General features: G+C 43.1%; 1 long non-coding RNA gene across 2 annotated transcripts in view; it reads right to left on the minus strand.

The window, feature by feature from the left end:
• LOC125334738 overlaps positions 1-9,617 on the minus strand; it is a 30,252-nt gene extending 20,635 nt beyond the window's left edge. For both annotated transcript variants that reach the window (XR_007207212.1, XR_007207211.1), the window contains exons 1-2: positions 9,277-9,617; positions 8,669-8,966 (exon numbers count right to left, since the gene is read on the minus strand). This is a non-coding gene — a long non-coding RNA (uncharacterized LOC125334738). The remainder of the gene's footprint in view (positions 1-8,668; positions 8,967-9,276) is intronic.
• Positions 9,618-10,909: the final 1,292 nt, after the last annotated feature.

The following is a 10,909-nucleotide window of genomic DNA, read 5'->3' on the forward strand; positions in this document are numbered from 1 at the left end:
TTGCTTTCATATTTTTACATTATAGGACAAGTGCTCCCACAAGATCCCCTTTAATGCCCGCTAATGGGAAGCTGGAAGGAGCGTGTATTTATTAAGCAACTTTTTGGGGTGGGGGAACTTTCTGCCCAGTGACAGCAAACACTGAAGCAACCAAACTAAGCTGATGCTGCATTCTGGCATCAATCAGCTGAGCCATTAGTCTGAACAGTGGGTGTTTCTCCTCCCTGCCTTTTACTTTCTGTGATGACAAACTTTCCATGGAAGTATAGTTCTGCTCAAATGACGATGAGGAATGGGCTGGGGAACTGCAGGGAGCAAGGGTAGAAGAAAATCTCTACTGCAGACACAAAAATGTTAAGGTTGCACAAGTAAATCCAGTTAGAGGAGAGAGATATACAGCAGAACCCATCTGTCCATCAGGCCATGGAGGAAATTGCTGTTCTTTTTTCATCCTTTACTGATTTTCCAGGTTTTTTAATTACCTTGCAGCATAGTGTGGACATACTGAGACTGTGGTTTGAGTATGAATGAGCTCTTTTCATTTTTAGAGGAGCTGGTGGTTGGCACCTGACCCCAAAACCCAGTGCTGGGGCTGGCATAACTTCCCATCATGGGGAGTGCTGAGCTCTGGTTTGCAGTGGGAGGGTTGAGCTCCCCATGGGTGCAGGGAAGATCACAACTGCTGTCACTGCAGGGCTCTTTGGGGAGGTGGCTATGAGGGGAACACTCAGTCCTGCAAGGAAAATAAAATTGATGTTAGGCAGTTTTCTCTCATGATTTGGGCTGTTGTGGGAGCTGGATCTTGTGTTGCTGCTGAGAGAGATCTTGGATGGTTGCAGAGTGCAGAACACACACAAAGTCCCTTTGGTAGGACACCCTGCTTTTTTCTCTTCACTTCAAATCCCATAGTGTGTGTCTCTTGCCATTGTAAGGTTCACCTCTTCTGTCTTTCAGAGTGAAAAAAGGCTTGCAAATGTTGGCCCACTTCTGTGAAATTCTTGATTTTCATTTTAAGGGACTACAGAGAGAAAGCTTGTATTTATAATTCAAGCAGGGAAGGCAGATTCTGCTGTGTTTCCAGGCTAAAAGCACGGTGTGAGAGAGGCCTTGCAGCAGCCCAAAGCAGGTTCCTGCTGCTCTGCTATAAATCTCAGCAAACAGGGGTGCTGCAGCCAGAGCTCTGCTTTCGCACAGGCTGTTGTCATTAGAAAATATGAGGATTTTTCAAAGGTGAATAATGCTGCTCTCCCACACCCCGAGGAGCCACCCGCTCGCTGTCTGCAAGGCCATTCCAAAGGAAGGGATAGGTGAGAGCTGGAGAAGCTTCCCTAGGGAGCAGGGCACTAGCAGCTTCCCGTGGTCAGAGAGCTGGAGGTGTGCACAACCTGTGTCCAAGTTAAATATCTGCTGGTTTCCTCTCCTGTGGAGCCTCTTAGCTGAGAGCTGTAAACACTGCTACTGCAGGCAGACTGCTCTGTCCACCCTTCTGCCCCATCCTTCTGGGGAGATAGCGAGGGGTCACAATAACTGTGAGAATTGGTCTTTCAGAGAGGTTACTGGGTGTGGGAAGCATTTCCCGTCCACTTTTGGTCTGTTGGGCCTCTTAACTGTGAATCTGGACATAGTCAAGGAGAAGGTCCTTGCTGCAGGTGCTCTCTGCTCAAAGTCTGAATGGGGGTAGTTTTCTGGTGCTGTATCTCATGCACATCCTGAAGCACATCTCAGACAGCCCCTGCTTCCTTCAAACCCTGTTTTGCAGGAGGATGACTCTGGCACTGCTCCTCTGCCTTCCAACCTCCTTTGAACAACAGCTATGGGTTGAGAGAGATGAAGTTAAAGGACAGATGAGACAGTTTTAAAGCTCAGGGAGGCTTATTAAGCTTGTCCCACCTCCTGTTGAGATTCCCATGGCCCAGTCTTTGACACATAGTGGGATGGTCACCGAGGAGGATTCCCTGCTCTGAGCTTCAGAGGTCCTTATGCATCTTACTGGACTGAGTGAGCCCTGGCTCCCTAGGGAGGAGGGAATGCTTTTCCAGGGTGATTCACCTCTCTGCTGTGCTAACACTGTGAGAACCACACTCTAAAAATACTTATTTATTTCCCTTGACTTCAAGTTGGCTTGCAGAAGTGAAGACATTTCCTTTTGGGCAAAGAGTCCTTCCCTGATGGATCAACAGGTCCCTGAATTTGATGTGTGAATGTCAGAAATTTACACACTGAGATCCCAGATTCAGTTATTTGAAAGTGTTTTGATGTGTTCTGTATTGAGGTCTAAGGCTGCATGCCTGGCATTGATTTAATTTCAGACTTTCTTTTTCATTGGGAATCTTCCCTTCAAGCTGTCATGTTTATTTTACCATTCTCCAAATCCTATTCACTTATACATGTTTCCTTAGTGGCATTTCTGGGATGACATGGGATTGTACCAAGGTCTTAAGAGGTCTTTTTTCATCTAGCCTTTTATCTTTCTAAAGCTTCATGTTATCTGAGAAGTACTTCAAACTGAATCTCACTGTCCTCTCATGTCTTCTAAGTAAAAAGTATGAAATAAGCTTAGTCCAAATCCCTGGAGGAATATTTTCTGATTGACAAGTCCTTGCAAATATGTCCTGGGACCTGTCTGTTCTGCCTAATAAATCATCATTAACTCTCAGCAGATGAAGAGAGATTCTCTTCATCTGACAGGGTATCAATTCACTTGCCTTAATGTATATAAGGTTTTAGGTATCTCCCCCAGCGGTCTCCAAGAGAGGCTTTCTGTCAAGTGAAAAAATGGGATTCGGGCAGCAGAACTGAGCTGCCAGGTTTGCCAGTGATGGATGACGCAGGTGGGAATGCAGCTCTTTCCTCCTCTGCTTTATTGATCCTCTGGCTCTGGCCAGTGCAGCAAAGTTTCTGCAGCGCTAAAACCAAGCAGAAAATGAATAAGGGGGAGACAATGGCCTAAAGTCAGAGTCAAAGCCTGGCTGCTCTTGGGGAGAGCTTTTAGGAGGCTGTCAGCAATGTCACCTCTGACTTGGGCCAGTGCTCAAGGCCTCACAGGACAGAAAGTTAGTCTGGCACCAACCCACTGATGGTAATACCATGTGGAAGGCAGTTTTCCATTCTCTTGATCATCATCTTATTTAGGCACATCAACAACGAGCTCTTCACAAGCAAATCAAGAAACTGATATATGGCAGGCAAGATGTGGTTTCATTGTTCACTGTTGGCCAGAACCTTCCCATGCTGGAGTTGAGAGGCTTGCTCTGGTTGGTGGGCTGTGCCACACGTTATCTGCCCTTCTCTCCTGGAGTTCCTCACTTCGTCTGTCCAAAATTTCAAAGATGAAATCCAAAGCCCCAACTCACCACGTTGTCCTCCTCTGCCTAGGCCATGATTCTGAAGGAGGCTTTTTACGTGCTAATAAATTAGAAGTAATCCCCAAAATGCACTGGGACATTACAAAATAATAAAAACCAGAATAGTTACAAAGTACACGAATTCTTGCTAACATCAAACACAATCCAGATATTTCACTAAGGCCTTAGTTTTCTTTTGTTATCTTTCTTAAGTATTTGTAAAGTAAAAAAACTACTCCTATGTATAACTGCAGTTTACATTCTTTTGCATTTTTCCTCATAAACACCAAGATAAAAAAAAAAGAAAAAGAAAGGTTTAAGGATTCTTTAATTTAATCCTTTCCCTCCAAGAGCTCAGCTATAAAGAAATACACCAGACGGAAATGTTTTAATGCACTCACAGAAGTGGCAATACTGAAATCTCTGCAGTATTTTAGTCATTGTGTTTGAATACCAGGATCCTGCTTAGAAAAAAAAGTAGTTTATTGTCTATTTGTTGGCTTAGTTGCTATGGCAGAGAGTTCAACGTGAGTGGCTCTGTGGGGAGGCAAACACCTCCTGGTATTTGAAATTGGGTTGTGGCCTTGGAGGAACACAACAGAATTTGTGCTGTCCATCAAAAGAGATGTGTGGGGAATATTCTGAGAAGGGTCCAGGACTCTCCCAAGATTCTGATATCCCAGCAGAATGTTAGTGCTCCCAGATCCACAGGGACTATGAGAGTACCACGGGAAGTCAGATAAAAAGGCTGAGTTTGTTGAGATGAATTGTCTGGAAGTAAGTAGACACAATTGGGTGTTTTTGCCCAGCTGGGGTGAGAAGTTGGGGCACGGAAAAAAATTCCAAAGAAACATGTAGCAGATGCCACCAACCAGGAGAAGGAAAGATGAAGAAAGGAAAATTATTATGGTTGAGGCTGTAATGAAAACACTCTGGGTGTCCAGATAAAGGAATCTACAGAAAAGTAAAAATCACAGGATAGTTTGGGTTGGAAGGGACCTTAAAGATCATCTCATTCCAAACCCCTGTCATGGCCAGAGAGACTTTTCACCAGACTGGGTTGCTCCAAGCCCCGTCCAACCTGAGCTTGGAATAATTTTTTTGTTCTGTTAATCACTAAATTGTGTGTCATCGAGTGCAAACAGGATTAAAAGATCTACTCAAATATTTCCATTCTGAATGTGCAACTATGGGAATAGTCACCCTCTTAAGATTGTCCTAGATGTAAATCAGGTCCTTTTTAATGTATCTACACAACTTGCTTTTCAGTCTTCCCCATTCCACAGGAAAGCTGAACTTTTGAGTCTGTTCTCCTTCCTAGCCTTGACTCTTTCAAAAAAACCCGGATTATTTTTATTGTCTGGTCCATTTTTTCAAGCTTTTGACAAGGCTTTTGAAAGAAGCTACTTGAAATCTGTGCTAACATAGAAAATAATAATAAAACACCTTTATCCCTCAAGACTTTGCCCAGTTTTTAGGTTGTGAGAGCATAGCTATGTAAAGGTAGCATTCAGGGAATTGCTGCCTGCACTGCCTCTGGGGATTGAAGGAAAAACAGGGCTTGGGGCATGGAGCAAAAGACCAAAGAAATGTGCGGCAAACGGCCACCAGCCAGCAGATGGAAAGATGAAGGAAGGAAAATTCAGCTACTCATGAGGTGGAGGCTGTGATATAACGAGTCTGGGTGCCCAGATAAAGGAGCCATCAGTGGAAAGTTAAAATAAGTAGTTAGAATCAGTCATCACTGGAGCATCAGTGTCAAGAGTCACCAAACAAAGAGCAGAGCCCTTTTCTTTCTTATGTCTGTCAAGTGAAGGAGGTGTTGGCTTATAAAAAGGAAATTTCTTAGAGTGCCTTCCAGCACTCAGCCCTGAACCACTCAGTGCTTGGCACTTCTGCAGCGCCTCTCACCTGGGAAAACACTGAGTGAGAGACCTCGTAACACTTTTGTGGTGTGAGGTAAATCACATCATCCTGAACGTGGCCCTCTTGTTGGATGGACTCCGAGCTGCTGGAGTGCCAGAGGACTGGGGTTTATCCAATTTCTCAGTCAGACAAAGCAGAAGGAAACAACCCTGTGGAATAAGAAGTCAGGAGTTCTGCTCCTTTTTTTATTATGGCATGTGTCATAAATTTACAAAGGGTTCTCAACAGCACGAACACTGTCAGGCTTGTTACAGCATCACGACTTGTTTATGGCTTGGTTAACTGCACACACACACATAAAATCTACCACAGTTGTGTGGAATTCATAGCAGAAACTAACATTAGTTACCTCGTGAACTTTGGTTTATTGTGATCCTAAATTAGGTCTCTCTCTGTAGCTAAGTAATATTCAGTAATTTCAGTGTTCTGCAAGAGGTTAACCAAGTGTTGGTGTCTTAGTGCAAGCAGGGGCTGTGTTTTCTCATGGCCTGTTACAGAACTATTGCATCTGTTACCTTTCTGTTGATAGCAGCTTCAGAAAACCTGGCCAGTTTCCAGAGCAGTACCTTTTTTTCATCACTGTCATCTTCTGTCAGTTCATCTCTCAGTCATAAAAATTTTAAAACAAAGTCTACTGTCTGTTGTTTAATATTCCTTCCATTAGCCATGCCCTGCACTTTCATTGCAGGCACCTGACGTTAACTTTTGGCACAGATAGTGTTTTACAAATTTTTACAAATCTAAAATACCTTGCTGACACTACCTGACCCCCCAGGCACGCTTAGGAAATTGCCATAACTATCTCTATTTTACAGAAAAGCTCTAAAGGAGACTCAGACAGAAGCGATACCCCAATTTTCGTTCGGGGACCGTAATTTAGGTGCCTTGTTAGTTGTGCTCTCAGCACTTCAGCCTGAATTTTACTGCTGTTAAATAATCAACTCTAACAGGATACCTGTGTGCTTTATTCTCCTGGAAACAAGGCACTGTGAGCAGGATGCCCCAAAAGGATGTGCACACAATAGCAATTTTAGCGCCTCTAAAAACTGAAGCTTCTCTCTTGAACAATAGACAAGGACTTAAGAAGCCTTGCAGATCCTCTGCAGGAATTTCAATGTGCTTACAACTTTTTTATTATCTGGCCTTCATATCTTTTTTTATATTTTTATTCCTGTCCTTCATCTGTGCTGTTTTCCTGCAGTAATTTCACGACCTTCTGGTGAGGTATGATGTGTCCCAGCTAGTGGAGGTCTCGTTCCTTGGTATTGACTGTGCTGTGTTATTGGAAACCTGTGGTTCAGTTTATAACCCATCATATTTTCCCTGTCTCTCTCCAGAGGAATAGTGCTTCTGATTAATTTTATTAGTGGGTTTATTTCAGTTCAAAATGAGGCGTGGGTTTCCAAGTGACAGAAAATAGTCCTTTTCTTAGAGTATAACAATGTAGTTCAGAGAGGCATTATCCAGAGAAAATGAGAAGATTTTAAAGGTTTCTTTAAAGGAAGAAAATTTCAGGCTTGATTAAAAACAGAACTGAAGGGGGAAAGAAAGGTTCAGCAGTAATTCCAAAACAGGAGTTGCAAAGATTTTTTTCCATGCTGCTGTAGTCTATTACCCTCACAGCAACACAGTGCTGAACACCGGGTGGCAAAAATTTCATTAGACTAGGAGCTAGTGTACAAAATTCAGAAATTTCCAGGTGAAAGAGAGGGGATGGACTGAGAACTTGAGGAACTAAACCTTAGTACAAGAAGAAAAGGGAGGAACCACAAATTCTGTGTCAGTCTCTGGATCCAAGGGCACCAAATGAAGTGGTTTTCATGGTCTTGTCCTGAGTAAGATTATTCATCTTAATTTCTTCCCCTTGCCTTGCAAATATCTGATGTAATTGGTAGCTAGTGACCAATTCTGGAATTCTTTCTTTTCTCCCAAGACAGGCAGTATTTTTCCTACGCTGAGGACCACGTTCGTCACAGAACGTTTCCTCGTTTTTATTCCAGCTTCCTACCTTTACAGCCGAGCTCCTTTCTCATCTGTGAATCATCTGCCTTGCCTCTCAATACCAAAAGTGAAGTGAATACTACATTTTCCTTAAATTCAATGATCTTCTCTCCCAGCCCATCTCTTTTTAAAGCATTCATCAAGCAAATTATGGAGTCTCAAGGGTACGAAGTCTTCTGTTCAACTCTTTTCTCCTGTTTAAAGCAGTGAAGGCAGGGAGCAGAAATTAATGTAACTTTTGTCTCTGCCTTGACTTCAGAGAGCTCTTAAAGCAGAGCATTTCTTCTTATCAAAAGCTTTCTCCAAGGTGGTGCTCGCTTTACTCAGAGCCTGTGTGCATTCATCTTCCTCAACACTTCATCAATCACACAGGGGAAGGCTGTTGTGGAGGATCCTGGCTGAAATTCTGCCTGTTGTCTGGTTTAAATTGGGGGTTAATGGTTTGGTACCTTTGTAGAACAAGCTCCTGTGGAGCAGGGAGTGCTCTGGGAGCGCTGGGAGCTCAGCCCATGGTTGTTGACTCTGCTCACCCCTCCACACAGGGGCTTTCCAGTTAAGTTTTTCGGTGTTAGAAAGTCCAGCACTGCTTGATTCTAATGACCTTTATTGTGCCAACAGAAGTGACTTACTTTTCCTGGCTGACATTTATATATTTTGTAAATGAATGATTGCACTACCTGGTTCATGGTTATGCATCTGTCGACAGCTACAGGTTTAACTTCATTTTCATGAGTTATTTACAAGGGCAGAGTTAATTACAATGGTTTTTTACCCAGTTTGAATACAGGGTACGTACACAATTCATATGAAATATTTCAGATATCTGTGATCTTTTTCTGAAATGGCAAAGGCTGAACTATTGCAGAACATTAAAACCAAACAAGTAACCCTTTTCTCCAAGAGCTCTAATCTAGAATAAACTTCCAGCCCAGCAGTCACAAATCAAAAAAAAGATTGTAGTAACAGCATTTTGTACTTCCAGGTGTCTTTATATTCTTTGTATGCCCATTTCCCCTGTATAACACATTCAAATTTTTATCCTTTACGTAAAAGCAATTTTATTTTACGTCACTTGTTATAGCACAGAGTAAATCTACACAGGTAGGTGGTTTTTAGCAAATTTATTTATCCTATAAGTCTCCTCAGCAGATCATTGGCGAGCCAACATATCAAGACACATCTTGAAAAGGTAGAAGGAGTCATTCAGAAGATGAAAAGAAGTTAAATAGGTTCAGAGTTGGTCATAGTTTAAAAAGGTTTGAAAGCATTGTAAGGAAGAAGGAAAGGCTGATGGAATTCCAGACCCACCTCGCCCCACTACCCATGGAAAGGAATAATGTCAATTTTCAGCACTGAAAAATTACTTTGAATGAGCCCCAAATAAGGAGAAGTCTGACCTCATCATGAGACATTCTGTGTTCTCATTTCTCTTCGGTTTTCATTTTTTAGGATCCAGAATGCAAACCTTCTTGACACAGGCTAATAGACAGAAATTCCACTTGTGAACTCCAGTTGAATCGTCAGTCGTTGGGAGTGGACCAATTATTTTCTTTGAAAAGAGGGCTGAAATAAGGATGTCAGCATGACCCTCACAGTGTGGCACACTAACTAGTTAAACAAACTTTTGGGAGTTGAATTAGTAGGCTCCAGGCTCCTTAATCCCATGGCAACAATCAGCCTTAAGGATCTTTTAACCTGTCATTAGAGATGCAGGAAAAAGAATAAAACAATTAAAGAATGGAAGATGTTAGGTAGGAAGCAAGGTTTTCGTTTTAACAATATCCCTTAATCCTTTTTCCTTTAGCTATTTCTGAGGAAAACTCAGGTTTAGATACTTTCAGGCGGTTAAAAAAAAAAAAAAAAAGAAAAAAGAGGAATATTTGGGAGAAAAGAGCAGTTAGTAGAGATAAGGGAGCTGATGTTACTGCTGCTGCTATTGTTCCTGTTGAAATCTAATTCTAATGCCTGGGGGAAAAAAAAGAAAGAAAAAACCTGAGACACTCACAACAGGAGCAAGAAGAGATTAGCAAAGGAAAGATGCATCCTCTGTCTTCTGTGGGACAGATCTTTCCTGGCAGTTATACTTGTAGAGAAGCAGACAGAGCCTGTGATCTGATCAGCTTCTCCAGCGCTCACGTGGGGATACTGAAACTTTGCTTTTAGCTTCATTTCCAGTAGCAAACACAGCCGTGCTGCAGAGAGATAGTGAAGTCTTGCATGGCTGACCCTGCCTTTTTCAGTTCTAATAGGAGAAGAAAATAGAAGAGGAGAATAGAAAATATAAGTAGATCTGTGAGGAGTAAAAATTACTGAAGCCTTGTTTTCTACCGATGTGTGTCCAGCGGCTGACCGGATTTCCTGCCTGAGAAGATTACAGAGGAAATTCTTGCATGTTTAAGCCCCTTATCTTGGGGCTCTGAGCAACCTGTTCTAGTGGAAAGTTTCCCTGCTGGGAGCAGGGTGGGTGGAATGAGATTTAAGGTCCCTTCTAACCCAAACCGTTCTGTGATCTCACAACTACTACCTCATGCAGCATTAGCCACCCTTCACCCCTTGCTGAGCACTTCTAGGGGCATTAATGTGTTCCTGTTCCTCCTTCCCCTACTCCCAGCTGCCCATCCTCACCACACTTGGGAGGATCCAGTTGTCTTTGAGCTTTCTACTGTCAGTTCTGCTCAAGACAGAGCTACAGGCTTAGGAGCTGTGTGTGAGGTGAAGGGATGAGAACGCCAGCGGGATCACATGAGCCTTGTTTCCATAGTAAATGAGGCTGAGAAGGTGGAGGAAGAAAGAAGAGCCATATGGCAAGTGGTGATGGCAGGAACCAGAGCTCTCTTCTGAGGGTGGCTTCAGGGTTTAGTCATGTATTGGAGCCAGAGATATCATTTCTCTGAATCAGGCAAGATGTTTTACAGGATCACATGGAGTTGCAAGAGTATCAGGGATCTAGGAAATGATAAGATTTGTTGTTATGGTAAACACGGTTCTTCTTCTTCATGTCTTTCTATCATGTCTTTCTGAAAATATTTGGTCACTTTCCCTTTTATTTATTTGTTTATTCATTTTATTTGATAAGATACCCAAATTCTGATGGCTCACGTTGTTTTTGAGGCCATTTTTTCCTTTCTACTAGAACCAGGTTTCTTCCACCCAGCCTGGCAGGAGCCTCTATTGGGGGGTTTGGCCATCCATTGCCTCCCCCAGCCCCCACCACATCTCTTAGAGATGACAGTTTTCATCTGATCTGTAATTCCTGCCTTTTCTACATCCAACCCCCACATCAGGTCAGACCATGGGGCACGTGGAGGTAGTGCCAAGCAATAGGACAAGAGGAAAGGGCAGGAACTGCTGCACAGCAAGTTCTACCTGAATATGATGAAAAACCTCTTTACTGTGAGCACTGGAAGAGATTGCCCAGAGAGGGTGTGGAGTCTCCCTCACTGGAGATATTCCAGAACCTTCTGGACACAGTCCTGTGCCACGTGCTCTGAGAGGGGAGCTTGGACTAAATGACCCACTGAGGTCCCTTCCAAGCTGAACCATCCTGGGATCCTGTAGTCCTGGGGTGGAAGAGTTCAATGGCAAATGTCACACATCTTCCCCACGTGCTGGGAAGGTGATCACCTCGGGAGATGTGC

Source organism: Corvus hawaiiensis, chromosome 17 (genome assembly GCF_020740725.1).
Source record: "Corvus hawaiiensis isolate bCorHaw1 chromosome 17, bCorHaw1.pri.cur, whole genome shotgun sequence".
NCBI lineage: Eukaryota > Metazoa > Chordata > Aves > Passeriformes > Corvidae > Corvus > Corvus hawaiiensis.